This window comes from Chiloscyllium punctatum, chromosome 24 (assembly GCF_047496795.1).
Source record: "Chiloscyllium punctatum isolate Juve2018m chromosome 24, sChiPun1.3, whole genome shotgun sequence".
In the NCBI taxonomy this organism is placed as follows: Eukaryota; Metazoa; Chordata; class Chondrichthyes; order Orectolobiformes; family Hemiscylliidae; genus Chiloscyllium; species Chiloscyllium punctatum.
Genome location: NC_092762.1, coordinates 43,686,135 through 43,713,603, shown reverse-complemented (window position 1 = coordinate 43,713,603; position 27,469 = coordinate 43,686,135). Strand labels below are relative to the sequence as shown.

Below are 27,469 nucleotides of genomic sequence, written 5' to 3'. Positions count from 1 at the left end.
GGCGCGTGGTGTTGGAGGGTTGATGATGAGGCCGTCTCATGAGCACCGTTCTTACTTTGGCGGTGCTGTGTTGTAGGCTTGCTGATGGCTTTGACGGTGCCAGAGGTGTGTGTTGAGGAGGGTTGCTACAGTAGAGAGAGGACGGTGCGGCAATGGAGTGGGGGGATGATGAAGAGAGACGGCGGCTTGGAATCGGCCCTGCACAGCCGGGGCTGCCAGTCTTTCCGACTGAATCGCGTGGATTGTGTCAGAATGGCTGCGCGAGAGTGTGAAGCGCGAACGTGTTTTCCAGCTCAGGCAGGGAAAGCCGTAGCCGGGCAGGCGGCCTGCCACCAGCCCGGGTAGCTCAGTCGGTAGAGCATCAGACTTTTAATCTGAGGGTCCAGGGTTCAAGTCCCTGCTCGGGCGGGTCGCTTTTAAATCGCTCTGCCACGGGACAACAGCGAAGGCGCAGGGCAGTGCTAACAAATCAGACTCAATGGCCCTTACATTGTGGCGGTGGAAGCAAGCACAGGGCAGTTTTGCCTGCATTTCCGAACTGTCGCAGTTGCTGCCGTAATCGCGGAACGCGTGGCTTCTGTTTGAATTGATCTCTTTAAGGTCCTCCAAATGCGCGAAATCAGAAATTAGCATAGAATCCCTCGACTGTGGAAACAGGCTACCGACTCTCCCAAGAGTATCCCCCACACACCTAAACCCCCACCTCGTGACTCCGAACCTGCACATGCCTGAAAACAAGGGGCAATTTAGCATGGCCAAAACACCTGCGCTGCACTCCTTTGGACTGTGGGAGGAAACCGGATCCGTCGGACGAAATCCACGCAGACACGGGGAGAATGTGCAAACTCCACACAGGGAGTCGCCCGAGGCTCGAATGCGCCAAGGGTTCGTGGCGATGGGAGGCAGCAGTGAAATCCTGATTATATTTGCAGGTGCTGAAGCTTCGATTTATGGAGACTGCTCTCATCGATGGTCTGCTTTTGTTTTCAAATCAACTCAGACACGTCCAGCGGAACCTTCATGCACATCTTCCTTGGTTTGGAGCTGATGGTGATGTGGCCGTGCGTGTGGGAGTGTCGGTGTCTGCGGCTTTGTGGTGGGGTGGATTGTTTCGAGCAGAGAGTGGATGCTGGGGGTAGGGACGGCGCGTGGTGTTGGAGGGTTGATGATGAGGCCGTCTCATGAGCACCGTTCTTACTTTGGCGGTGCTGTGTTGTAGGCTTGCTGATGGCTTTGACGGTGCCAGAGGTGTGTGTTGAGGAGGGTTGCTACAGTAGAGAGAGGACGGTGCGGCAATGGAGTGGGGGGATGATGAAGAGAGACGGCGGCTTGGAATCGGCCCTGCACAGCCGGGGCTGCCAGTCTTTCCGACTGAATCGCGTGGATTGTGTCAGAATGGCTGCGCGAGAGTGTGAAGCGCGAACGTGTTTTCCAGCTCAGGCAGGGAAGGCCGTAGCCGGGCAGGCGGCCTGCCACCAGCCCGGGTAGCTCAGTCGGTAGAGCATCAGACTTTTAATCTGAGGGTCCAGGGTTCAAGTCCCTGCTCGGGCGGGTCGCTTTTAAATCGCTCTGCCACGGGACAACAGCGAAGGCGCAGGGCAGTGCTAACAAATCAGACTCAATGGCCCTTACATTGTGGCGGTGGAAGCAAGCACAGGGCAGTTTTGCCTGCATTTCCGAACGGTCGCAGTTGCTGCCGTAATCGCGGAACGCGTGGCTTCTGTTTGAATTGATCTCTTTAAGGTCCTCCAAATGCGCGAAATCAGAAATTAGCATAGAATCCCTCGACTGTGGAAACAAGCTACCGACTCTCCCAAGAGTATCCCCCACACACCTAAACCCCCACCTCGTGACTCCGAACCTGCACATGCCTGAAAACAAGGGGCAATTTAGCATGGCCAAAACACCTGCGCTGCACTCCTTTGGACTGTGGGAGGAAACCGGATCCGTCGGACGAAATCCACGCAGACACGGGGAGAATGTGCAAACTCCACACAGGGAGTCGCCCGAGGCTCGAATGCGCCAAGGGTTCGTGGCGATGGGAGGCAGCAGTGAAATCCTGATTATATTTGCAGGTGCTGAAGCTTCGATTTATGGAGACTGCTCTCATCGATGGTCTGCTTTTGTTTTCAAATCAACTCAGACACGTCCAACGGAACCTTCATGCACATCTTCCTTGGTTTGGAGCTGATGGTGATGTGGCCGTGCGTGTGGGAGTGTCGGTGTCTGCGGCTTTGTGGTGGGGTGGATTGTTTCGAGCAGAGAGTGGATGCTGGGGGTAGGGACGGCGCGTGGTGTTGGAGGGTTGATGATGAGGCCGTCTCATGAGCACCGTTCTTACTTTGGCGGTGCTGTGTTGTAGGCTTGCTGATGGCTTTGACGGTGCCAGAGGTGTGTGTTGAGGAGGGTTGCTACAGTAGAGAGAGGACGGTGCGGCAATGGAGTGGGGGGATGATGAAGAGAGACGGCGGCTTGGAATCGGCCCTGCACAGCCGGGGCTGCCAGTCTTTCCGACTGAATCGCGTGGATTGTGTCAGAATGGCTGCGCGAGAGTGTGAAGCGCGAACGTGTTTTCCAGCTCAGGCAGGGAAAGCCGTAGCCGGGCAGGCGGCCTGCCACCAGCCCGGGTAGCTCAGTCGGTAGAGCATCAGACTTTTAATCTGAGGGTCCAGGGTTCAAGTCCCTGCTCGGGCGGGTCGCTTTTAAATCGCTCTGCCACGGGACAACAGCGAAGGCGCAGGGCAGTGCTAACAAATCAGACTCAATGGCCCTTACATTGTGGCGGTGGAAGCAAGCACAGGGCAGTTTTGCCTGCATTTCCGAACTGTCGCAGTTGCTGCCGTAATCGCGGAACGCGTGGCTTCTGTTTGAATTGATCTCTTTAAGGTCCTCCAAATGCGCGAAATCAGAAATTAGCATAGAATCCCTCGACTGTGGAAACAGGCTACCGACTCTCCCAAGAGTATCCCCCACACACCTAAACCCCCACCTCGTGACTCCGAACCTGCACATGCCTGAAAACAAGGGGCAATTTAGCATGGCCAAAACACCTGCGCTGCACTCCTTTGGACTGTGGGAGGAAACCGGATCCGTCGGACGAAATCCACGCAGACACGGGGAGAATGTGCAAACTCCACACAGGGAGTCACCCGAGGCTCGAATGCGCCAAGGGTTCGTGGCGATGGGAGGCAGCAGTGAAATCCTGATTATATTTGCAGGTGCTGAAGCTTCGATTTATGGAGACTGCTCTCATCGATGGTCTGCTTTTGTTTTCAAATCAACTCAGACACGTCCAGCGGAACCTTCATGCACATCTTCCTTGGTTTGGAGCTGATGGTGATGTGGCCGTGCGTGTGGGAGTGTCGGTGTCTGCGGCTTTGTGGTGGGGTGGATTGTTTCGAGCAGAGAGTGGATGCTGGGGGTAGGGACGGCGCGTGGTGTTGGAGGGTTGATGATGAGGCCGTCTCATGAGCACCGTTCTTACTTTGGCGGTGCTGTGTTGTAGGCTTGCTGATGGCTTTGACGGTGCCAGAGGTGTGTGTTGAGGAGGGTTGCTACAGTAGAGAGAGGACGGTGCGGCAATGGAGTGGGGGGATGATGAAGAGAGACGGCGGCTTGGAATCGGCCCTGCACAGCCGGGGCTGCCAGTCTTTCCGACTGAATCGCGTGGATTGTGTCAGAATGGCTGCGCGAGAGTGTGAAGCGCGAACGTGTTTTCCAGCTCAGGCAGGGAAGGCCGTAGCCGGGCAGGCGGCCTGCCACCAGCCCGGGTAGCTCAGTCGGTAGAGCATCAGACTTTTAATCTGAGGGTCCAGGGTTCAAGTCCCTGCTCGGGCGGGTCGCTTTTAAATCGCTCTGCCACGGGACAACAGCGAAGGCGCAGGGCAGTGCTAACAAATCAGACTCAATGGCCCTTACATTGTGGCGGTGGAAGCAAGCACAGGGCAGTTTTGCCTGCATTTCCGAACTGTCGCAGTTGCTGCCGTAATCGCGGAACGCGTGGCTTCTGTTTGAATTGATCTCTTTAAGGTCCTCCAAATGCGCGAAATCAGAAATTAGCATAGAATCCCTCGACTGTGGAAACAAGCTACCGACTCTCCCAAGAGTATCCCCCACACACCTAAACCCCCACCTCGTGACTCCGAACCTGCACATGCCTGAAAACAAGGGGCAATTTAGCATGGCCAAAACACCTGCGCTGCACTCCTTTGGACTGTGGGAGGAAACCGGATCCGTCGGACGAAATCCACGCAGACACGGGGAGAATGTGCAAACTCCACACAGGGAGTCGCCCGAGGCTCGAATGCGCCAAGGGTTCGTGGCGATGGGAGGCAGCAGTGAAATCCTGATTATATTTGCAGGTGCTGAAGCTTCGATTTATGGAGACTGCTCTCATCGATGGTCTGCTTTTGTTTTCAAATCAACTCAGACACGTCCAACGGAACCTTCATGCACATCTTCCTTGGTTTGGAGCTGATGGTGATGTGGCCGTGCGTGTGGGAGTGTCGGTGTCTGCGGCTTTGTGGTGGGGTGGATTGTTTCGAGCAGAGAGTGGATGCTGGGGGTAGGGACGGCGCGTGGTGTTGGAGGGTTGATGATGAGGCCGTCTCATGAGCACCGTTCTTACTTTGGCGGTGCTGTGTTGTAGGCTTGCTGATGGCTTTGACGGTGCCAGAGGTGTGTGTTGAGGAGGGTTGCTACAGTAGAGAGAGGACGGTGCGGCAATGGAGTGGGGGGATGATGAAGAGAGACGGCGGCTTGGAATCGGCCCTGCACAGCCGGGGCTGCCAGTCTTTCCGACTGAATCGCGTGGATTGTGTCAGAATGGCTGCGCGAGAGTGTGAAGCGCGAACGTGTTTTCCAGCTCAGGCAGGGAAAGCCGTAGCCGGGCAGGCGGCCTGCCACCAGCCCGGGTAGCTCAGTCGGTAGAGCATCAGACTTTTAATCTGAGGGTCCAGGGTTCAAGTCCCTGCTCGGGCGGGTCGCTTTTAAATCGCTCTGCCACGGGACAACAGCGAAGGCGCAGGGCAGTGCTAACAAATCAGACTCAATGGCCCTTACATTGTGGCGGTGGAAGCAAGCACAGGGCAGTTTTGCCTGCATTTCCGAACTGTCGCAGTTGCTGCCGTAATCGCGGAACGCGTGGCTTCTGTTTGAATTGATCTCTTTAAGGTCCTCCAAATGCGCGAAATCAGAAATTAGCATAGAATCCCTCGACTGTGGAAACAGGCTACCGACTCTCCCAAGAGTATCCCCCACACACCTAAACCCCCACCTCGTGACTCCGAACCTGCACATGCCTGAAAACAAGGGGCAATTTAGCATGGCCAAAACACCTGCGCTGCACTCCTTTGGACTGTGGGAGGAAACCGGATCCGTCGGACGAAATCCACGCAGACACGGGGAGAATGTGCAAACTCCACACAGGGAGTCGCCCGAGGCTCGAATGCGCCAAGGGTTCGTGGCGATGGGAGGCAGCAGTGAAATCCTGATTATATTTGCAGGTGCTGAAGCTTCGATTTATGGAGACTGCTCTCATCGATGGTCTGCTTTTGTTTTCAAATCAACTCAGACACGTCCAACGGAACCTTCATGCACATCTTCCTTGGTTTGGAGCTGATGGTGATGTGGCCGTGCGTGTGGGAGTGTCGGTGTCTGCGGCTTTGTGGTGGGGTGGATTGTTTCGAGCAGAGAGTGGATGCTGGGGGTAGGGACGGCGCGTGGTGTTGGAGGGTTGATGATGAGGCCGTCTCATGAGCACCGTTCTTACTTTGGCGGTGCTGTGTTGTAGGCTTGCTGATGGCTTTGACGGTGCCAGAGGTGTGTGTTGAGGAGGGTTGCTACAGTAGAGAGAGGACGGTGCGGCAATGGAGTGGGGGGATGATGAAGAGAGACGGCGGCTTGGAATCGGCCCTGCACAGCCGGGGCTGCCAGTCTTTCCGACTGAATCGCGTGGATTGTGTCAGAATGGCTGCGCGAGAGTGTGAAGCGCGAACGTGTTTTCCAGCTCAGGCAGGGAAAGCCGTAGCCGGGCAGGCGGCCTGCCACCAGCCCGGGTAGCTCAGTCGGTAGAGCATCAGACTTTTAATCTGAGGGTCCAGGGTTCAAGTCCCTGCTCGGGCGGGTCGCTTTTAAATCGCTCTGCCACGGGACAACAGCGAAGGCGCAGGGCAGTGCTAACAAATCAGACTCAATGGCCCTTACATTGTGGCGGTGGAAGCAAGCACAGGGCAGTTTTGCCTGCATTTCCGAACTGTCGCAGTTGCTGCCGTAATCGCGGAACGCGTGGCTTCTGTTTGAATTGATCTCTTTAAGGTCCTCCAAATGCGCGAAATCAGAAATTAGCATAGAATCCCTCGACTGTGGAAACAGGCTACCGACTCTCCCAAGAGTATCCCCCACACACCTAAACCCCCACCTCGTGACTCCGAACCTGCACATGCCTGAAAACAAGGGGCAATTTAGCATGGCCAAAACACCTGCGCTGCACTCCTTTGGACTGTGGGAGGAAACCGGATCCGTCGGACGAAATCCACGCAGACACGGGGAGAATGTGCAAACTCCACACAGGGAGTCGCCCGAGGCTCGAATGCGCCAAGGGTTCGTGGCGATGGGAGGCAGCAGTGAAATCCTGATTATATTTGCAGGTGCTGAAGCTTCGATTTATGGAGACTGCTCTCATCGATGGTCTGCTTTTGTTTTCAAATCAACTCAGACACGTCCAACGGAACCTTCATGCACATCTTCCTTGGTTTGGAGCTGATGGTGATGTGGCCGTGCGTGTGGGAGTGTCGGTGTCTGCGGCTTTGTGGTGGGGTGGATTGTTTCGAGCAGAGAGTGGATGCTGGGGGTAGGGACGGCGCGTGGTGTTGGAGGGTTGATGATGAGGCCGTCTCATGAGCACCGTTCTTACTTTGGCGGTGCTGTGTTGTAGGCTTGCTGATGGCTTTGACGGTGCCAGAGGTGTGTGTTGAGGAGGGTTGCTACAGTAGAGAGAGGACGGTGCGGCAATGGAGTGGGGGGATGATGAAGAGAGACGGCGGCTTGGAATCGGCCCTGCACAGCCGGGGCTGCCAGTCTTTCCGACTGAATCGCGTGGATTGTGTCAGAATGGCTGCGCGAGAGTGTGAAGCGCGAACGTGTTTTCCAGCTCAGGCAGGGAAAGCCGTAGCCGGGCAGGCGGCCTGCCACCAGCCCGGGTAGCTCAGTCGGTAGAGCATCAGACTTTTAATCTGAGGGTCCAGGGTTCAAGTCCCTGCTCGGGCGGGTCGCTTTTAAATCGCTCTGCCACGGGACAACAGCGAAGGCGCAGGGCAGTGCTAACAAATCAGACTCAATGGCCCTTACATTGTGGCGGTGGAAGCAAGCACAGGGCAGTTTTGCCTGCATTTCCGAACTGTCGCAGTTGCTGCCGTAATCGCGGAACGCGTGGCTTCTGTTTGAATTGATCTCTTTAAGGTCCTCCAAATGCGCGAAATCAGAAATTAGCATAGAATCCCTCGACTGTGGAAACAGGCTACCGACTCTCCCAAGAGTATCCCCCACACACCTAAACCCCCACCTCGTGACTCCGAACCTGCACATGCCTGAAAACAAGGGGCAATTTAGCATGGCCAAAACACCTGCGCTGCACTCCTTTGGACTGTGGGAGGAAACCGGATCCGTCGGACGAAATCCACGCAGACACGGGGAGAATGTGCAAACTCCACACAGGGAGTCGCCCGAGGCTCGAATGCGCCAAGGGTTCGTGGCGATGGGAGGCAGCAGTGAAATCCTGATTATATTTGCAGGTGCTGAAGCTTCGATTTATGGAGACTGCTCTCATCGATGGTCAGCTTTTTTTTTTCAAATCAACTCAGACACGTCCAACGGAACCTTCATGCACATCTTCCTTGGTTTGGAGCTGATGGTGATGTGGCCGTGCGTGTGGGAGTGTCGGTGTCTGCGGCTTTGTGGTGGGGTGGATTGTTTCGAGCAGAGAGTGGATGCTGGGGGTAGGGACGGCGCGTGGTGTTGGAGGGTTGATGATGAGGCCGTCTCATGAGCACCGTTCTTACTTTGGCGGTGCTGTGTTGTAGGCTTGCTGATGGCTTTGACGGTGCCAGAGGTGTGTGTTGAGGAGGGTTGCTACAGTAGAGAGAGGACGGTGCGGCAATGGAGTGGGGGGATGATGAAGAGAGACGGCGGCTTGGAATCGGCCCTGCACAGCCGGGGCTGCCAGTCTTTCCGACTGAATCGCGTGGATTGTGTCAGAATGGCTGCGCGAGAGTGTGAAGCGCGAACGTGTTTTCCAGCTCAGGCAGGGAAAGCCGTAGCCGGGCAGGCGGCCTGCCACCAGCCCGGGTAGCTCAGTCGGTAGAGCATCAGACTTTTAATCTGCGGGTCCAGGGTTCAAGTCCCTGCTCGGGCGGGTCGCTTTTAAATCGCTCTGCCACGGGACAACAGCGAAGGCGCAGGGCAGTGCTAACAAATCAGACTCAATGGCCCTTACATTGTGGCGGTGGAAGCAAGCACAGGGCAGTTTTGCCTGCATTTCCGAACTGTCGCAGTTGCTGCCGTAATCGCGGAACGCGTGGCTTCTGTTTGAATTGATCTCTTTAAGGTCCTCCAAATGCGCGAAATCAGAAATTAGCATAGAATCCCTCGACTGTGGAAACAGGCTACCGACTCTCCCAAGAGTATCCCCCACACACCTAAACCCCCACCTCGTGACTCCGAACCTGCACATGCCTGAAAACAAGGGGCAATTTAGCATGGCCAAAACACCTGCGCTGCACTCCTTTGGACTGTGGGAGGAAACCGGATCCGTCGGACGAAATCCACGCAGACACGGGGAGAATGTGCAAACTCCACACAGGGAGTCGCCCGAGGCTCGAATGCGCCAAGGGTTCGTGGCGATGGGAGGCAGCAGTGAAATCCTGATTATATTTGCAGGTGCTGAAGCTTCGATTTATGGAGACTGCTCTCATCGATGGTCTGCTTTTGTTTTCAAATCAACTCAGACACGTCCAACGGAACCTTCATGCACATCTTCCTTGGTTTGGAGCTGATGGTGATGTGGCCGTGCGTGTGGGAGTGTCGGTGTCTGCGGCTTTGTGGTGGGGTGGATTGTTTCGAGCAGAGAGTGGATGCTGGGGGTAGGGACGGCGCGTGGTGTTGGAGGGTTGATGATGAGGCCGTCTCATGAGCACCGTTCTTACTTTGGCGGTGCTGTGTTGTAGGCTTGCTGATGGCTTTGACGGTGCCAGAGGTGTGTGTTGAGGAGGGTTGCTACAGTAGAGAGAGGACGGTGCGGCAATGGAGTGGGGGGATGATGAAGAGAGACGGCGGCTTGGAATCGGCCCTGCACAGCCGGGGCTGCCAGTCTTTCCGACTGAATCGCGTGGATTGTGTCAGAATGGCTGCGCGAGAGTGTGAAGCGCGAACGTGTTTTCCAGCTCAGGCAGGGAAGGCCGTAGCCGGGCAGGCGGCCTGCCACCAGCCCGGGTAGCTCAGTCGGTAGAGCATCAGACTTTTAATCGGAGGGTCCAGGGTTCAAGTCCCTGCTCGGGCGGGTCGCTTTTAAATCGCTCTGCCACGGGACAACAGCGAAGGCGCAGGGCAGTGCTAACAAATCAGACTCAATGGCCCTTACATTGTGGCGGTGGAAGCAAGCACAGGGCAGTTTTGCCTGCATTTCCGAACTGTCGCAGTTGCTGCCGTAATCGCGGAACGCGTGGCTTCTGTTTGAATTGATCTCTTTAAGGTCCTCCAAATGCGCGAAATCAGAAATTAGCATAGAATCCCTCGACTGTGGAAACAAGCTACCGACTCTCCCAAGAGTATCCCCCACACACCTAAACCCCCACCTCGTGACTCCGAACCTGCACATGCCTGAAAACAAGGGGCAATTTAGCATGGCCAAAACACCTGCGCTGCACTCCTTTGGACTGTGGGAGGAAACCGGATCCGTCGGACGAAATCCACGCAGACACGGGGAGAATGTGCAAACTCCACACAGGGAGTCGCCCGAGGCTCGAATGCGCCAAGGGTTCGTGGCGATGGGAGGCAGCAGTGAAATCCTGATTATATTTGCAGGTGCTGAAGCTTCGATTTATGGAGACTGCTCTCATCGATGGTCTGCTTTTGTTTTCAAATCAACTCAGACACGTCCAACGGAACCTTCATGCACATCTTCCTTGGTTTGGAGCTGATGGTGATGTGGCCGTGCGTGTGGGAGTGTCGGTGTCTGCGGCTTTGTGGTGGGGTGGATTGTTTCGAGCAGAGAGTGGATGCTGGGGGTAGGGACGGCGCGTGGTGTTGGAGGGTTGATGATGAGGCCGTCTCATGAGCACCGTTCTTACTTTGGCGGTGCTGTGTTGTAGGCTTGCTGATGGCTTTGACGGTGCCAGAGGTGTGTGTTGAGGAGGGTTGCTACAGTAGAGAGAGGACGGTGCGGCAATGGAGTGGGGGGATGATGAAGAGAGACGGCGGCTTGGAATCGGCCCTGCACAGCCGGGGCTGCCAGTCTTTCCGACTGAATCGCGTGGATTGTGTCAGAATGGCTGCGCGAGAGTGTGAAGCGCGAACGTGTTTTCCAGCTCAGGCAGGGAAAGCCGTAGCCGGGCAGGCGGCCTGCCACCAGCCCGGGTAGCTCAGTCGGTAGAGCATCAGACTTTTAATCTGAGGGTCCAGGGTTCAAGTCCCTGCTCGGGCGGGTCGCTTTTAAATCGCTCTGCCACGGGACAACAGCGAAGGCGCAGGGCAGTGCTAACAAATCAGACTCAATGGCCCTTACATTGTGGCGGTGGAAGCAAGCACAGGGCAGTTTTGCCTGCATTTCCGAACTGTCGCAGTTGCTGCCGTAATCGCGGAACGCGTGGCTTCTGTTTGAATTGATCTCTTTAAGGTCCTCCAAATGCGCGAAATCAGAAATTAGCATAGAATCCCTCGACTGTGGAAACAGGCTACCGACTCTCCCAAGAGTATCCCCCACACACCTAAACCCCCACCTCGTGACTCCGAACCTGCACATGCCTGAAAACAAGGGGCAATTTAGCATGGCCAAAACACCTGCGCTGCACTCCTTTGGACTGTGGGAGGAAACCGGATCCGTCGGACGAAATCCACGCAGACACGGGGAGAATGTGCAAACTCCACACAGGGAGTCGCCCGAGGCTCGAATGCGCCAAGGGTTCGTGGCGATGGGAGGCAGCAGTGAAATCCTGATTATATTTGCAGGTGCTGAAGCTTCGATTTATGGAGACTGCTCTCATCGATGGTCTGCTTTTGTTTTCAAATCAACTCAGACACGTCCAACGGAACCTTCATGCACATCTTCCTTGGTTTGGAGCTGATGGTGATGTGGCCGTGCGTGTGGGAGTGTCGGTGTCTGCGGCTTTGTGGTGGGGTGGATTGTTTCGAGCAGAGAGTGGATGCTGGGGGTAGGGACGGCGCGTGGTGTTGGAGGGTTGATGATGAGGCCGTCTCATGAGCACCGTTCTTACTTTGGCGGTGCTGTGTTGTAGGCTTGCTGATGGCTTTGACGGTGCCAGAGGTGTGTGTTGAGGAGGGTTGCTACAGTAGAGAGAGGACGGTGCGGCAATGGAGTGGGGGGATGATGAAGAGAGACGGCGGCTTGGAATCGGCCCTGCACAGCCGGGGCTGCCAGTCTTTCCGACTGAATCGCGTGGATTGTGTCAGAATGGCTGCGCGAGAGTGTGAAGCGCGAACGTGTTTTCCAGCTCAGGCAGGGAAAGCCGTAGCCGGGCAGGCGGCCTGCCACCAGCCCGGGTAGCTCAGTCGGTAGAGCATCAGACTTTTAATCTGAGGGTCCAGGGTTCAAGTCCCTGCTCGGGCGGGTCGCTTTTAAATCGCTCTGCCACGGGACAACAGCGAAGGCGCAGGGCAGTGCTAACAAATCAGACTCAATGGCCCTTACATTGTGGCGGTGGAAGCAAGCACAGGGCAGTTTTGCCTGCATTTCCGAACTGTCGCAGTTGCTGCCGTAATCGCGGAACGCGTGGCTTCTGTTTGAATTGATCTCTTTAAGGTCCTCCAAATGCGCGAAATCAGAAATTAGCATAGAATCCCTCGACTGTGGAAACAGGCTACCGACTCTCCCAAGAGTATCCCCCACACACCTAAACCCCCACCTCGTGACTCCGAACCTGCACATGCCTGAAAACAAGGGGCAATTTAGCATGGCCAAAACACCTGCGCTGCACTCCTTTGGACTGTGGGAGGAAACCGGATCCGTCGGACGAAATCCACGCAGACACGGGGAGAATGTGCAAACTCCACACAGGGAGTCGCCCGAGGCTCGAATGCGCCAAGGGTTCGTGGCGATGGGAGGCAGCAGTGAAATCCTGATTATATTTGCAGGTGCTGAAGCTTCGATTTATGGAGACTGCTCTCATCGATGGTCTGCTTTTGTTTTCAAATCAACTCAGACACGTCCAACGGAACCTTCATGCACATCTTCCTTGGTTTGGAGCTGATGGTGATGTGGCCGTGCGTGTGGGAGTGTCGGTGTCTGCGGCTTTGTGGTGGGGTGGATTGTTTCGAGCAGAGAGTGGATGCTGGGGGTAGGGACGGCGCGTGGTGTTGGAGGGTTGATGATGAGGCCGTCTCATGAGCACCGTTCTTACTTTGGCGGTGCTGTGTTGTAGGCTTGCTGATGGCTTTGACGGTGCCAGAGGTGTGTGTTGAGGAGGGTTGCTACAGTAGAGAGAGGACGGTGCGGCAATGGAGTGGGGGGATGATGAAGAGAGACGGCGGCTTGGAATCGGCCCTGCACAGCCGGGGCTGCCAGTCTTTCCGACTGAATCGCGTGGATTGTGTCAGAATGGCTGCGCGAGAGTGTGAAGCGCGAACGTGTTTTCCAGCTCAGGCAGGGAAAGCCGTAGCCGGGCAGGCGGCCTGCCACCAGCCCGGGTAGCTCAGTCGGTAGAGCATCAGACTTTTAATCTGAGGGTCCAGGGTTCAAGTCCCTGCTCGGGCGGGTCGCTTTTAAATCGCTCTGCCACGGGACAACAGCGAAGGCGCAGGGCACTGCTAACAAATCAGACTCAATGGCCCTTACATTGTGGCGGTGGAAGCAAGCACAGGGCAGTTTTGCCTGCATTTCCGAACTGTCGCAGTTGCTGCCGTAATCGCGGAACGCGTGGCTTCTGTTTGAATTGATCTCTTTAAGGTCCTCCAAATGCGCGAAATCAGAAATTAGCATAGAATCCCTCGACTGTGGAAACAGGCTACCGACTCTCCCAAGAGTATCCCCCACACACCTAAACCCCCACCTCGTGACTCCGAACCTGCACATGCCTGAAAACAAGGGGCAATTTAGCATGGCCAAAACACCTGCGCTGCACTCCTTTGGACTGTGGGAGGAAACCGGATCCGTCGGACGAAATCCACGCAGACACGGGGAGAATGTGCAAACTCCACACAGGGAGTCGCCCGAGGCTCGAATGCGCCAAGGGTTCGTGGCGATGGGAGGCAGCAGTGAAATCCTGATTATATTTGCAGGTGCTGTAGCTTCGATTTATGGAGACTGCTCTCATCGATGGTCAGCTTTTTTTTTTCAAATCAACTCAGACACGTCCAACGGAACCTTCATGCACATCTTCCTTGGTTTGGAGCTGATGGTGATGTGGCCGTGCGTGTGGGAGTGTCGGTGTCTGCGGCTTTGTGGTGGGGTGGATTGTTTCGAGCAGAGAGTGGATGCTGGGGGTAGGGACGGCGCGTGGTGTTGGAGGGTTGATGATGAGGCCGTCTCATGAGCACCGTTCTTACTTTGGCGGTGCTGTGTTGTAGGCTTGCTGATGGCTTTGACGGTGCCAGAGGTGTGTGTTGAGGAGGGTTGCTACAGTAGAGAGAGGACGGTGCGGCAATGGAGTGGGGGGATGATGAAGAGAGACGGCGGCTTGGAATCGGCCCTGCACAGCCGGGGCTGCCAGTCTTTCCGACTGAATCGCGTGGATTGTGTCAGAATGGCTGCGCGAGAGTGTGAAGCGCGAACGTGTTTTCCAGCTCAGGCAGGGAAAGCCGTAGCCGGGCAGGCGGCCTGCCACCAGCCCGGGTAGCTCAGTCGGTAGAGCATCAGACTTTTAATCTGAGGGTCCAGGGTTCAAGTCCCTGCTCGGGCGGGTCGCTTTTAAATCGCTCTGCCACGGGACAACAGCGAAGGCGCAGGGCAGTGCTAACAAATCAGACTCAATGGCCCTTACATTGTGGCGGTGGAAGCAAGCACAGGGCAGTTTTGCCTGCATTTCCGAACTGTCGCAGTTGCTGCCGTAATCGCGGAACGCGTGGCTTCTGTTTGAATTGATCTCTTTAAGGTCCTCCAAATGCGCGAAATCAGAAATTAGCATAGAATCCCTCGACTGTGAAAACAGGCTACCGACTCTCCCAAGAGTATCCCCCACACACCTAAACCCCCACCTCGTGACTCCGAACCTGCACATGCCTGAAAACAAGGGGCAATTTAGCATGGCCAAAACACCTGCGCTGCACTCCTTTGGACTGTGGGAGGAAACCGGATCCGTCGGACGAAATCCACGCAGACACGGGGAGAATGTGCAAACTCCACACAGGGAGTCGCCCGAGGCTCGAATGCGCCAAGGGTTCGTGGCGATGGGAGGCAGCAGTGAAATCCTGATTATATTTGCAGGTGCTGAAGCTTCGATTTATGGAGACTGCTCTCATCGATGGTCTGCTTTTGTTTTCAAATCAACTCAGACACGTCCAACGGAACCTTCATGCACATCTTCCTTGGTTTGGAGCTGATGGTGATGTGGCCGTGCGTGTGGGAGTGTCGGTGTCTGCGGCTTTGTGGTGGGGTGGATTGTTTCGAGCAGAGAGTGGATGCTGGGGGTAGGGACGGCGCGTGGTGTTGGAGGGTTGATGATGAGGCCGTCTCATGAGCACCGTTCTTACTTTGGCGGTGCTGTGTTGTAGGCTTGCTGATGGCTTTGACGGTGCCAGAGGTGTGTGTTGAGGAGGGTTGCTACAGTAGAGAGAGGACGGTGCGGCAATGGAGTGGGGGGATGATGAAGAGAGACGGCGGCTTGGAATCGGCCCTGCACAGCCGGGGCTGCCAGTCTTTCCGACTGAATCGCGTGGATTGTGTCAGAATGGCTGCGCGAGAGTGTGAAGCGCGAACGTGTTTTCCAGCTCAGGCAGGGAAAGCCGTAGCCGGGCAGGCGGCCTGCCACCAGCCCGGGTAGCTCAGTCGGTAGAGCATCAGACTTTTAATCTGAGGGTCCAGGGTTCAAGTCCCTGCTCGGGCGGGTCGCTTTTAAATCGCTCTGCCACGGGACAACAGCGAAGGCGCAGGGCAGTGCTAACAAATCAGACTCAATGGCCCTTACATTGTGGCGGTGGAAGCAAGCACAGGGCAGTTTTGCCTGCATTTCCGAACTGTCGCAGTTGCTGCCGTAATCGCGGAACGCGTGGCTTCTGTTTGAATTGATCTCTTTAAGGTCCTCCAAATGCGCGAAATCAGAAATTAGCATAGAATCCCTCGACTGTGGAAACAGGCTACCGACTCTCCCAAGAGTATCCCCCACACACCTAAACCCCCACCTCGTGACTCCGAACCTGCACATGCCTGAAAACAAGGGGCAATTTAGCATGGCCAAAACACCTGCGCTGCACTCCTTTGGACTGTGGGAGGAAACCGGATCCGTCGGACGAAATCCACGCAGACACGGGGAGAATGTGCAAACTCCACACAGGGAGTCGCCCGAGGCTCGAATGCGCCAAGGGTTCGTGGCGATGGGAGGCAGCAGTGAAATCCTGATTATATTTGCAGGTGCTGAAGCTTCGATTTATGGAGACTGCTCTCATCGATGGTCTGCTTTTGTTTTCAAATCAACTCAGACACGTCCAACGGAACCTTCATGCACATCTTCCTTGGTTTGGAGCTGATGGTGATGTGGCCGTGCGTGTGGGAGTGTCGGTGTCTGCGGCTTTGTGGTGGGGTGGATTGTTTCGAGCAGAGAGTGGATGCTGGGGGTAGGGACGGCGCGTGGTGTTGGAGGGTTGATGATGAGGCCGTCTCATGAGCACCGTTCTTACTTTGGCGGTGCTGTGTTGTAGGCTTGCTGATGGCTTTGACGGTGCCAGAGGTGTGTGTTGAGGAGGGTTGCTACAGTAGAGAGAGGACGGTGCGGCAATGGAGTGGGGGGATGATGAAGAGAGACGGCGGCTTGGAATCGGCCCTGCACAGCCGGGGCTGCCAGTCTTTCCGACTGAATCGCGTGGATTGTGTCAGAATGGCTGCGCGAGAGTGTGAAGCGCGAACGTGTTTTCCAGCTCAGGCAGGGAAAGCCGTAGCCGGGCAGGCGGCCTGCCACCAGCCCGGGTAGCTCAGTCGGTAGAGCATCAGACTTTTAATCTGAGGGTCCAGGGTTCAAGTCCCTGCTCGGGCGGGTCGCTTTTAAATCGCTCTGCCACGGGACAACAGCGAAGGCGCAGGGCAGTGCTAACAAATCAGACTCAATGGCCCTTACATTGTGGCGGTGGAAGCAAGCACAGGGCAGTTTTGCCTGCATTTCCGAACTGTCGCAGTTGCTGCCGTAATCGCGGAACGCGTGGCTTCTGTTTGAATTGATCTCTTTAAGGTCCTCCAAATGCGCGAAATCAGAAATTAGCATAGAATCCCTCGACTGTGGAAACAGGCTACCGACTCTCCCAAGAGTATCCCCCACACACCTAAACCCCCACCTCGTGACTCCGAACCTGCACATGCCTGAAAACAAGGGGCAATTTAGCATGGCCAAAACACCTGCGCTGCACTCCTTTGGACTGTGGGAGGAAACCGGATCCGTCGGACGAAATCCACGCAGACACGGGGAGAATGTGCAAACTCCACACAGGGAGTCGCCCGAGGCTTGAATGCGCCAAGGGTTCGTGGCGATGGGAGGCAGCAGTGAAATCCTGATTATATTTGCAGGTGCTGAAGCTTCGATTTATGGAGACTGCTCTCATCGATGGTCTGCTTTTGTTTTCAAATCAACTCAGACACGTCCAACGGAACCTTCATGCACATCTTCCTTGGTTTGGAGCTGATGGTGATGTGGCCGTGCGTGTGGGAGTGTCGGTGTCTGCGGCTTTGTGGTGGGGTGGATTGTTTCGAGCAGAGAGTGGATGCTGGGGGTAGGGACGGCGCGTGGTGTTGGAGGGTTGATGATGAGGCCGTCTCATGAGCACCGTTCTTACTTTGGCGGTGCTGTGTTGTAGGCTTGCTGATGGCTTTGACGGTGCCAGAGGTGTGTGTTGAGGAGGGTTGCTACAGTAGAGAGAGGACGGTGCGGCAATGGAGTGGGGGGATGATGAAGAGAGACGGCGGCTTGGAATCGGCCCTGCACAGCCGGGGCTGCCAGTCTTTCCGACTGAATCGCGTGGATTGTGTCAGAATGGCTGCGCGAGAGTGTGAAGCGCGAACGTGTTTTCCAGCTCAGGCAGGGAAAGCCGTAGCCGGGCAGGCGGCCTGCCACGAGCCCGGGTAGCTCAGTCGGTAGAGCATCAGACTTTTAATCTGAGGGTCCAGGGTTCAAGTCCCTGCTCGGGCGGGTCGCTTTTAAATCGCTCTGCCACGGGACAACAGCGAAGGCGCAGGGCAGTGCTAACAAATCAGACTCAATGGCCCTTACATTGTGGCGGTGGAAGCAAGCACAGGGCAGTTTTGCCTGCATTTCCGAACTGTCGCAGTTGCTGCCGTAATCGCGGAACGCGTGGCTTCTGTTTGAATTGATCTCTTTAAGGTCCTCCAAATGCGCGAAATCAGAAATTAGCATAGAATCCCTCGACTGTGGAAACAGGCTACCGACTCTCCCAAGAGTATCCCCCACACACCTAAACCCCCACCTCGTGACTCCGAACCTGCACATGCCTGAAAACAAGGGGCAATTTAGCATGGCCAAAACACCTGCGCTGCACTCCTTTGGACTGTGGGAGGAAACCGGATCCGTCGGACGAAATCCACGCAGACACGGGGAGAATGTGCAAACTCCACACAGGGAGTCGCCCGAGGCTCGAATGCGCCAAGGGTTCGTGGCGATGGGAGGCAGCAGTGAAATCCTGATTATATTTGCAGGTGCTGAAGCTTCGATTTATGGAGACTGCTCTCATCGATGGTCTGCTTTTGTTTTCAAATCAACTCAGACACGTCCAACGGAACCTTCATGCACATCTTCCTTGGTTTGGAGCTGATGGTGATGTGGCCGTGCGTGTGGGAGTGTCGGTGTCTGCGGCTTTGTGGTGGGGTGGATTGTTTCGAGCAGAGAGTGGATGCTGGGGGTAGGGACGGCGCGTGGTGTTGGAGGGTTGATGATGAGGCCGTCTCATGAGCACCGTTCTTACTTTGGCGGTGCTGTGTTGTAGGCTTGCTGATGGCTTTGACGGTGCCAGAGGTGTGTGTTGAGGAGGGTTGCTACAGTAGAGAGAGGACGGTGCGGCAATGGAGTGGGGGGATGATGAAGAGAGACGGCGGCTTGGAATCGGCCCTGCACAGCCGGGGCTGCCAGTCTTTCCGACTGAATCGCGTGGATTGTGTCAGAATGGCTGCGCGAGAGTGTGAAGCGCGAACGTGTTTTCCAGCTCAGGCAGGGAAAGCCGTAGCCGGGCAGGCGGCCTGCCACCAGCCCGGGTAGCTCAGTCGGTAGAGCATCAGACTTTTAATCTGCGGGTCCAGGGTTCAAGTCCCTGCTCGGGCGGGTCGCTTTTAAATCGCTCTGCCACGGGACAACAGCGAAGGCGCAGGGCAGTGCTAACAAATCAGACTCAATGGCCCTTACATTGTGGCGGTGGAAGCAAGCACAGGGCAGTTTTGCCTGCATTTCCGAACTGTCGCAGTTGCTGCCGTAATCGCGGAACGCGTGGCTTCTGTTTGAATTGATCTCTTTAAGGTCCTCCAAATGCGCGAAATCAGAAATTAGCATAGAATCCCTCGACTGTGGAAACAGGCTACCGACTCTCCCAAGAGTATCCCCCACACACCTAAACCCCCACCTCGTGACTCCGAACCTGCACATGCCTGAAAACAAGGGGCAATTTAGCATGGCCAAAACACCTGCGCTGCACTCCTTTGGACTGTGGGAGGAAACCGGATCCGTCGGACGAAATCCACGCAGACACGGGGAGAATGTGCAAACTCCACACAGGGAGTCGCCCGAGGCTCGAATGCGCCAAGGGTTCGTGGCGATGGGAGGCAGCAGTGAAATCCTGATTATATTTGCAGGTGCTGAAGCTTCGATTTATGGAGACTGCTCTCATCGATGGTCTGCTTTTGTTTTCAAATCAACTCAGACACGTCCAACGGAACCTTCATGCACATCTTCCTTGGTTTGGAGCTGATGGTGATGTGGCCGTGCGTGTGGGAGTGTCGGTGTCTGCGGCTTTGTGGTGGGGTGGATTGTTTCGAGCAGAGAGTGGATGCTGGGGGTAGGGACGGCGCGTGGTGTTGGAGGGTTGATGATGAGGCCGTCTCATGAGCACCGTTCTTACTTTGGCGGTGCTGTGTTGTAGGCTTGCTGATGGCTTTGACGGTGCCAGAGGTGTGTGTTGAGGAGGGTTGCTACAGTAGAGAGAGGACGGTGCGGCAATGGAGTGGGGGGATGATGAAGAGAGACGGCGGCTTGGAATCGGCCCTGCACAGCCGGGGCTGCCAGTCTTTCCGACTGAATCGCGTGGATTGTGTCAGAATGGCTGCGCGAGAGTGTGAAGCGCGAACGTGTTTTCCAGCTCAGGCAGGGAAAGCCGTAGCCGGGCAGGCGGCCTGCCACGAGCCCGGGTAGCTCAGTCGGTAGAGCATCAGACTTTTAATCTGAGGGTCCAGGGTTCAAGTCCCTGCTCGGGCGGGTCGCTTTTAAATCGCTCTGCCACGGGACAACAGCGAAGGCGCAGGGCAGTGCTAACAAATCAGACTCAATGGCCCTTACATTGTGGCGGTGGAAGCAAGCACAGGGCAGTTTTGCCTGCATTTCCGAACTGTCGCAGTTGCTGCCGTAATCGCGGAACGCGTGGCTTCTGTTTGAATTGATCTCTTTAAGGTCCTCCAAATGCGCGAAATCAGAAATTAGCATAGAATCCCTCGACTGTGGAAACAGGCTACCGACTCTCCCAAGAGTATCCCCCACACACCTAAACCCCCACCTCGTGACTCCGAACCTGCACATGCCTGAAAACAAGGGGCAATTTAGCATGGCCAAAACACCTGCGCTGCACTCCTTTGGACTGTGGGAGGAAACCGGATCCGTCGGACGAAATCCACGCAGACACGGGGAGAATGTGCAAACTCCACACAGGGAGTCGCCCGAGGCTCGAATGCGCCAAGGGTTCGTGGCGATGGGAGGCAGCAGTGAAATCCTGATTATATTTGCAGGTGCTGAAGCTTCGATTTATGGAGACTGCTCTCATCGATGGTCTGCTTTTGTTTTCAAATCAACTCAGACACGTCCAACGGAACCTTCATGCACATCTTCCTTGGTTTGGAGCTGATGGTGATGTGGCCGTGCGTGTGGGAGTGTCGGTGTCTGCGGCTTTGTGGTGGGGTGGATTGTTTCGAGCAGAGAGTGGATGCTGGGGGTAGGGACGGCGCGTGGTGTTGGAGGGTTGATGATGAGGCCGTCTCATGAGCACCGTTCTTACTTTGGCGGTGCTGTGTTGTAGGCTTGCTGATGGCTTTGACGGTGCCAGAGGTGTGTGTTGAGGAGGGTTGCTACAGTAGAGAGAGGACGGTGCGGCAATGGAGTGGGGGGATGATGAAGAGAGACGGCGGCTTGGAATCGGCCCTGCACAGCCGGGGCTGCCAGTCTTTCCGACTGAATCGCGTGGATTGTGTCAGAATGGCTGCGCGAGAGTGTGAAGCGCGAACGTGTTTTCCAGCTCAGGCAGGGAAAGCCGTAGCCGGGCAGGCGGCCTGCCACCAGCCCGGGTAGCTCAGTCGGTAGAGCATCAGACTTTTAATCTGCGGGTCCAGGGTTCAAGTCCCTGCTCGGGCGGGTCGCTTTTAAATCGCTCTGCCACGGGACAACAGCGAAGGCGCAGGGCAGTGCTAACAAATCAGACTCAATGGCCCTTACATTGTGGCGGTGGAAGCAAGCACAGGGCAGTTTTGCCTGCATTTCCGAACTGTCGCAGTTGCTGCCGTAATCGCGGAACGCGTGGCTTCTGTTTGAATTGATCTCTTTAAGGTCCTCCAAATGCGCGAAATCAGAAATTAGCATAGAATCCCTCGACTGTGGAAACAGGCTACCGACTCTCCCAAGAGTATCCCCCACACACCTAAACCCCCACCTCGTGACTCCGAACCTGCACATGCCTGAAAACAAGGGGCAATTTAGCATGGCCAAAACACCTGCGCTGCACTCCTTTGGACTGTGGGAGGAAACCGGATCCGTCGGACGAAATCCACGCAGACACGGGGAGAATGTGCAAACTCCACACAGGGAGTCGCCCGAGGCTCGAATGCGCCAAGGGTTCGTGGCGATGGGAGGCAGCAGTGAAATCCTGATTATATTTGCAGGTGCTGAAGCTTCGATTTATGGAGACTGCTCTCATCGATGGTCTGCTTTTGTTTTCAAATCAACTCAGACACGTCCAACGGAACCTTCATGCACATCTTCCTTGGTTTGGAGCTGATGGTGATGTGGCCGTGCGTGTGGGAGTGTCGGTGTCTGCGGCTTTGTGGTGGGGTGGATTGTTTCGAGCAGAGAGTGGATGCTGGGGGTAGGGACGGCGCGTGGTGTTGGAGGGTTGATGATGAGGCCGTCTCATGAGCACCGTTCTTACTTTGGCGGTGCTGTGTTGTAGGCTTGCTGATGGCTTTGACGGTGCCAGAGGTGTGTGTTGAGGAGGGTTGCTACAGTAGAGAGAGGACGGTGCGGCAATGGAGTGGGGGGATGATGAAGAGAGACGGCGGCTTGGAATCGGCCCTGCACAGCCGGGGCTGCCAGTCTTTCCGACTGAATCGCGTGGATTGTGTCAGAATGGCTGCGCGAGAGTGTGAAGCGCGAACGTGTTTTCCAGCTCAGGCAGGGAAAGCCGTAGCCGGGCAGGCGGCCTGCCGCCAGCCCGGGTAGCTCAGTCGGTAGAGCATCAGACTTTTAATCTGAGGGTCCAGGGTTCAAGTCCCTGCTCGGGCGGGTCGCTTTTAAATCGCTCTGCCACGGGACAACAGCGAAGGCGCAGGGCACTGCTAACAAATCAGACTCAATGGCCCTTACATTGTGGCGGTGGAAGCAAGCACAGGGCAGTTTTGCCTGCATTTCCGAACTGTCGCAGTTGCTGCCGTAATCGCGGAACGCGTGGCTTCTGTTTGAATTGATCTCTTTAAGGTCCTCCAAATGCGCGAAATCAGAAATTAGCATAGAATCCCTCGACTGTGGAAACAGGCTACCGACTCTCCCAAGAGTATCCCCCACACACCTAAACCCCCACCTCGTGACTCCGAACCTGCACATGCCTGAAAACAAGGGGCAATTTAGCATGGCCAAAACACCTGCGCTGCACTCCTTTGGACTGTGGGAGGAAACCGGATCCGTCGGACGAAATCCACGCAGACACGGGGAGAATGTGCAAACTCCACACAGGGAGTCGCCCGAGGCTCGAATGCGCCAAGGGTTCGTGGCGATGGGAGGCAGCAGTGAAATCCTGATTATATTTGCAGGTGCTGAAGCTTCGATTTATGGAGACTGCTCTCATCGATGGTCTGCTTTTGTTTTCAAATCAACTCAGACACGTCCAACGGAACCTTCATGCACATCTTCCTTGGTTTGGAGCTGATGGTGATGTGGCCGTGCGTGTGGGAGTGTCGGTGTCTGCGGCTTTGTGGTGGGGTGGATTGTTTCGAGCAGAGAGTGGATGCTGGGGGTAGGGACGGCGCGTGGTGTTGGAGGGTTGATGATGAGGCCGTCTCATGAGCACCGTTCTTACTTTGGCGGTGCTGTGTTGTAGGCTTGCTGATGGCTTTGACGGTGCCAGAGGTGTGTGTTGAGGAGGGTTGCTACAGTAGAGAGAGGACGGTGCGGCAATGGAGTGGGGGGATGATGAAGAGAGACGGCGGCTTGGAATCGGCCCTGCACAGCCGGGGCTGCCAGTCTTTCCGACTGAATCGCGTGGATTGTGTCAGAATGGCTGCGCGAGAGTGTGAAGCGCGAACGTGTTTTCCAGCTCAGGCAGGGAAAGCCGTAGCCGGGCAGGCGGCCTGCCACGAGCCCGGGTAGCTCAGTCGGTAGAGCATCAGACTTTTAATCTGAGGGTCCAGGGTTCAAGTCCCTGCTCGGGCGGGTCGCTTTTAAATCGCTCTGCCACGGGACAACAGCGAAGGCACAGGGCAGTGCTAACAAATCAGACTCAATGGCCCTTACATTGTGGCGGTGGAAGCAAGCACAGGGCAGTTTTGCCTGCATTTCCGAACTGTCGCAGTTGCTGCCGTAATCGCGGAACGCGTGGCTTCTGTTTGAATTGATCTCTTTAAGGTCCTCCAAATGCGCGAAATCAGAAATTAGCATAGAATCCCTCGACTGTGGAAACAGGCTACCGACTCTCCCAAGAGTATCCCCCACACACCTAAACCCCCACCTCGTGACTCCGAACCTGCACATGCCTGAAAACAAGGGGCAATTTAGCATGGCCAAAACACCTGCGCTGCACTCCTTTGGACTGTGGGAGGAAACCGGATCCGTCGGACGAAATCCACGCAGACACGGGGAGAATGTGCAAACTCCACACAGGGAGTCGCCCGAGGCTCGAATGCGCCAAGGGTTCGTGGCGATGGGAGGCAGCAGTGAAATCCTGATTATATTTGCAGGTGCTGAAGCTTCGATTTATGGAGACTGCTCTCATCGATGGTCTGCTTTTGTTTTCAAATCAACTCAGACACGTCCAACGGAACCTTCATGCACATCTTCCTTGGTTTGGAGCTGATGGTGATGTGGCCGTGCGTGTGGGAGTGTCGGTGTCTGCGGCTTTGTGGTGGGGTGGATTGTTTCGAGCAGAGAGTGGATGCTGGGGGTAGGGACGGCGCGTGGTGTTGGAGGGTTGATGATGAGGCCGTCTCATGAGCACCGTTCTTACTTTGGCGGTGCTGTGTTGTAGGCTTGCTGATGGCTTTGACGGTGCCAGAGGTGTGTGTTGAGGAGGGTTGCTACAGTAGAGAGAGGACGGTGCGGCAATGGAGTGGGGGGATGATGAAGAGAGACGGCGGCTTGGAATCGGCCCTGCACAGCCGGGGCTGCCAGTCTTTCCGACTGAATCGCGTGGATTGTGTCAGAATGGCTGCGCGAGAGTGTGAAGCGCGAACGTGTTTTCCAGCTCAGGCAGGGAAAGCCGTAGCCGGGCAGGCGGCCTGCCACGAGCCCGGGTAGCTCAGTCGGTAGAGCATCAGACTTTTAATCTGAGGGTCCAGGGTTCAAGTCCCTGCTCGGGCGGGTCGCTTTTAAATCGCTCTGCCACGGGACAACAGCGAAGGCGCAGGGCAGTGCTAACAAATCAGACTCAATGGCCCTTACATTGTGGCGGTGGAAGCAAGCACAGGGCAGTTTTGCCTGCATTTCCGAACTGTCGCAGTTGCTGCCGTAATCGCGGAACGCGTGGCTTCTGTTTGAATTGATCTCTTTAAGGTCCTCCAAATGCGCGAAATCAGAAATTAGCATAGAATCCCTCGACTGTGGAAACAGGCTACCGACTCTCCCAAGAGTATCCCCCACACACCTAAACCCCCACCTCGTGACTCCGAACCTGCACATGCCTGAAAACAAGGGGCAATTTAGCATGGCCAAAACACCTGCGCTGCACTCCTTTGGACTGTGGGAGGAAACCGGATCCGTCGGACGAAATCCACGCAGACACGGGGAGAATGTGCAAACTCCACACAGGGAGTCGCCCGAGGCTCGAATGCGCCAAGGGTTCGTGGCGATGGGAGGCAGCAGTGAAATCCTGATTATATTTGCAGGTGCTGAAGCTTCGATTTATGGAGACTGCTCTCATCGATGGTCTGCTTTTGTTTTCAAATCAACTCAGACACGTCCAACGGAACCTTCATGCACATCTTCCTTGGTTTGGAGCTGATGGTGATGTGGCCGTGCGTGTGGGAGTGTCGGTGTCTGCGGCTTTGTGGTGGGGTGGATTGTTTCGAGCAGAGAGTGGATGCTGGGGGTAGGGACGGCGCGTGGTGTTGGAGGGTTGATGATGAGGCCGTCTCATGAGCACCGTTCTTACTTTGGCGGTGCTGTGTTGTAGGCTTGCTGATGGCTTTGACGGTGCCAGAGGTGTGTGTTGAGGAGGGTTGCTACAGTAGAGAGAGGACGGTGCGGCAATGGAGTGGGGGGATGATGAAGAGAGACGGCGGCTTGGAATCGGCCCTGCACAGCCGGGGCTGCCAGTCTTTCCGACTGAATCGCGTGGATTGTGTCAGAATGGCTGCGCGAGAGTGTGAAGCGCGAACGTGTTTTCCAGCTCAGGCAGGGAAAGCCGTAGCCGGGCAGGCGGCCTGCCACCAGCCCGGGTAGCTCAGTCGGTAGAGCATCAGACTTTTAATCTGAGGGTCCAGGGTTCAAGTCCCTGCTCGGGCGGGTCGCTTTTAAATCGCTCTGCCACGGGACAACAGCGAAGGCGCAGGGCAGTGCTAACAAATCAGACTCAATGGCCCTTACATTGTGGCGGTGGAAGCAAGCACAGGGCAGTTTTGCCTGCATTTCCGAACTGTCGCAGTTGCTGCCGTAATCGCGGAACGCGTGGCTTCTGTTTGAATTGATCTCTTTAAGGTCCTCCAAATGCGCGAAATCAGAAATTAGCATAGAATCCCTCGACTGTGGAAACAAGCTACCGACTCTCCCAAGAGTATCCCCCACACACCTAAACCCCCACCTCGTGACTCCGAACCTGCACATGCCTGAAAACAAGGGGCAATTTAGCATGGCCAAAACACCTGCGCTGCACTCCTTTGGACTGTGGGAGGAAACCGGATCCGTCGGACGAAATCCACGCAGACACGGGGAGAATGTGCAAACTCCACACAGGGAGTCGCCCGAGGCTCGAATGCGCCAAGGGTTCGTGGCGATGGGAGGCAGCAGTGAAATCCTGATTATATTTGCAGGTGCTGAAGCTTCGATTTATGGAGACTGCTCTCATCGATGGTCTGCTTTTGTTTTCAAATCAACTCAGACACGTCCAACGGAACCTTCATGCACATCTTCCTTGGTTTGGAGCTGATGGTGATGTGGCCGTGCGTGTGGGAGTGTCGGTGTCTGCGGCTTTGTGGTGGGGTGGATTGTTTCGAGCAGAGAGTGGATGCTGGGGGTAGGGACGGCGCGTGGTGTTGGAGGGTTGATGATGAGGCCGTCTCATGAGCACCGTTCTTACTTTGGCGGTGCTGTGTTGTAGGCTTGCTGATGGCTTTGACGGTGCCAGAGGTGTGTGTTGAGGAGGGTTGCTACAGTAGAGAGAGGACGGTGCGGCAATGGAGTGGGGGGATGATGAAGAGAGACGGCGGCTTGGAATCGGCCCTGCACAGCCGGGGCTGCCAGTCTTTCCGACTGAATCGCGTGGATTGTGTCAGAATGGCTGCGCGAGAGTGTGAAGCGCGAACGTGTTTTCCAGCTCAGGCAGGGAAAGCCGTAGCCGGGCAGGCGGCTTGCCACGAGCCCGGGTAGCTCAGTCGGTAGAGCATCAGACTTTTAATCTGAGGGTCCAGGGTTCAAGTCCCTGCTCGGGCGGGTCGCTTTTAAATCGCTCTGCCACGGGACAACAGCGAAGGCGCAGGGCAGTGCTAACAAATCAGACTCAATGGCCCTTACATTGTGGCGGTGGAAGCAAGCACAGGGCAGTTTTGCCTGCATTTCCGAACTGTCGCAGTTGCTGCCGTAATCGCGGAACGCGTGGCTTCTGTTTGAATTGATCTCTTTAAGGTCCTCCAAATGCGCGAAATCAGAAATTAGCATAGAATCCCTCGACTGTGGAAACAGGCTACCGACTCTCCCAAGAGTATCCCCCACACACCTAAACCCCCACCTCGTGACTCCGAACCTGCACATGCCTGAAAACAAGGGGCAATTTAGCATGGCCAAAACACCTGCGCTGCACTCCTTTGGACTGTGGGAGGAAACCGGATCCGTCGGACGAAATCCACGCAGACACGGGGAGAATGTGCAAACTCCACACAGGGAGTCGCCCGAGGCTCGAATGCGCCAAGGGTTCGTGGCGATGGGAGGCAGCAGTGAAATCCTGATTATATTTGCAGGTGCTGAAGCTTCGATTTATGGAGACTGCTCTCATCGATGGTCTGCTTTTGTTTTCAAATCAACTCAGACACGTCCAACGGAACCTTCATGCACATCTTCCTTGGTTTGGAGCTGATGGTGATGTGGCCGTGCGTGTGGGAGTGTCGGTGTCTGCGGCTTTGTGGTGGGGTGGATTGTTTCGAGCAGAGAGTGGATGCTGGGGGTAGGGACGGCGCGTGGTGTTGGAGGGTTGATGATGAGGCCGT

General features: G+C 55.7%; 24 non-coding genes across 24 annotated transcripts; all 24 read left to right on the top strand.

Annotated features, from left to right (window-relative positions):
- The first annotated feature begins 335 nt into the window (after positions 1–335).
- On the top strand, positions 336–408 carry trnak-uuu (transfer RNA lysine (anticodon UUU)). Its single transcript has one exon. It is a non-coding gene; the product is annotated as a tRNA-Lys (tRNA).
- A 1,070-nt stretch (positions 409–1,478) lies between these two features.
- On the top strand, positions 1,479–1,551 carry trnak-uuu (transfer RNA lysine (anticodon UUU)). Its single transcript has one exon. It is a non-coding gene; the product is annotated as a tRNA-Lys (tRNA).
- A 1,070-nt stretch (positions 1,552–2,621) lies between these two features.
- Positions 2,622–2,694, top strand: trnak-uuu (transfer RNA lysine (anticodon UUU)). The gene has a single exon. It is a non-coding gene; the product is annotated as a tRNA-Lys (tRNA).
- Positions 2,695–3,764: 1,070 nt separating this feature from the next.
- On the top strand, positions 3,765–3,837 carry trnak-uuu (transfer RNA lysine (anticodon UUU)). The gene has a single exon. It is a non-coding gene; the product is annotated as a tRNA-Lys (tRNA).
- Positions 3,838–4,907: 1,070 nt separating this feature from the next.
- On the top strand, positions 4,908–4,980 carry trnak-uuu (transfer RNA lysine (anticodon UUU)). The gene has a single exon. It is a non-coding gene; the product is annotated as a tRNA-Lys (tRNA).
- A 1,070-nt stretch (positions 4,981–6,050) lies between these two features.
- On the top strand, positions 6,051–6,123 carry trnak-uuu (transfer RNA lysine (anticodon UUU)). The gene has a single exon. It is a non-coding gene; the product is annotated as a tRNA-Lys (tRNA).
- Positions 6,124–7,193: 1,070 nt separating this feature from the next.
- On the top strand, positions 7,194–7,266 carry trnak-uuu (transfer RNA lysine (anticodon UUU)). The gene has a single exon. It is a non-coding gene; the product is annotated as a tRNA-Lys (tRNA).
- A 1,071-nt stretch (positions 7,267–8,337) lies between these two features.
- trnak-uuu (transfer RNA lysine (anticodon UUU)) lies at positions 8,338–8,410 on the top strand. The gene has a single exon. It is a non-coding gene; the product is annotated as a tRNA-Lys (tRNA).
- Positions 8,411–9,480: 1,070 nt separating this feature from the next.
- On the top strand, positions 9,481–9,553 carry trnak-uuu (transfer RNA lysine (anticodon UUU)). Its single transcript has one exon. It is a non-coding gene; the product is annotated as a tRNA-Lys (tRNA).
- Positions 9,554–10,623: 1,070 nt separating this feature from the next.
- On the top strand, positions 10,624–10,696 carry trnak-uuu (transfer RNA lysine (anticodon UUU)). The gene has a single exon. It is a non-coding gene; the product is annotated as a tRNA-Lys (tRNA).
- Positions 10,697–11,766: 1,070 nt separating this feature from the next.
- trnak-uuu (transfer RNA lysine (anticodon UUU)) lies at positions 11,767–11,839 on the top strand. Its single transcript has one exon. It is a non-coding gene; the product is annotated as a tRNA-Lys (tRNA).
- Positions 11,840–12,909: 1,070 nt separating this feature from the next.
- On the top strand, positions 12,910–12,982 carry trnak-uuu (transfer RNA lysine (anticodon UUU)). Its single transcript has one exon. It is a non-coding gene; the product is annotated as a tRNA-Lys (tRNA).
- A 1,071-nt stretch (positions 12,983–14,053) lies between these two features.
- Positions 14,054–14,126, top strand: trnak-uuu (transfer RNA lysine (anticodon UUU)). The gene has a single exon. It is a non-coding gene; the product is annotated as a tRNA-Lys (tRNA).
- Positions 14,127–15,196: 1,070 nt separating this feature from the next.
- Positions 15,197–15,269, top strand: trnak-uuu (transfer RNA lysine (anticodon UUU)). Its single transcript has one exon. It is a non-coding gene; the product is annotated as a tRNA-Lys (tRNA).
- Positions 15,270–16,339: 1,070 nt separating this feature from the next.
- On the top strand, positions 16,340–16,412 carry trnak-uuu (transfer RNA lysine (anticodon UUU)). The gene has a single exon. It is a non-coding gene; the product is annotated as a tRNA-Lys (tRNA).
- Positions 16,413–17,482: 1,070 nt separating this feature from the next.
- Positions 17,483–17,555, top strand: trnak-uuu (transfer RNA lysine (anticodon UUU)). Its single transcript has one exon. It is a non-coding gene; the product is annotated as a tRNA-Lys (tRNA).
- A 1,070-nt stretch (positions 17,556–18,625) lies between these two features.
- On the top strand, positions 18,626–18,698 carry trnak-uuu (transfer RNA lysine (anticodon UUU)). The gene has a single exon. It is a non-coding gene; the product is annotated as a tRNA-Lys (tRNA).
- A 1,070-nt stretch (positions 18,699–19,768) lies between these two features.
- On the top strand, positions 19,769–19,841 carry trnak-uuu (transfer RNA lysine (anticodon UUU)). Its single transcript has one exon. It is a non-coding gene; the product is annotated as a tRNA-Lys (tRNA).
- A 1,070-nt stretch (positions 19,842–20,911) lies between these two features.
- trnak-uuu (transfer RNA lysine (anticodon UUU)) lies at positions 20,912–20,984 on the top strand. The gene has a single exon. It is a non-coding gene; the product is annotated as a tRNA-Lys (tRNA).
- A 1,070-nt stretch (positions 20,985–22,054) lies between these two features.
- On the top strand, positions 22,055–22,127 carry trnak-uuu (transfer RNA lysine (anticodon UUU)). Its single transcript has one exon. It is a non-coding gene; the product is annotated as a tRNA-Lys (tRNA).
- Positions 22,128–23,197: 1,070 nt separating this feature from the next.
- Positions 23,198–23,270, top strand: trnak-uuu (transfer RNA lysine (anticodon UUU)). Its single transcript has one exon. It is a non-coding gene; the product is annotated as a tRNA-Lys (tRNA).
- A 1,070-nt stretch (positions 23,271–24,340) lies between these two features.
- On the top strand, positions 24,341–24,413 carry trnak-uuu (transfer RNA lysine (anticodon UUU)). Its single transcript has one exon. It is a non-coding gene; the product is annotated as a tRNA-Lys (tRNA).
- Positions 24,414–25,483: 1,070 nt separating this feature from the next.
- Positions 25,484–25,556, top strand: trnak-uuu (transfer RNA lysine (anticodon UUU)). Its single transcript has one exon. It is a non-coding gene; the product is annotated as a tRNA-Lys (tRNA).
- A 1,070-nt stretch (positions 25,557–26,626) lies between these two features.
- On the top strand, positions 26,627–26,699 carry trnak-uuu (transfer RNA lysine (anticodon UUU)). The gene has a single exon. It is a non-coding gene; the product is annotated as a tRNA-Lys (tRNA).
- The last annotated feature ends 770 nt before the right edge of the window (positions 26,700–27,469 follow it).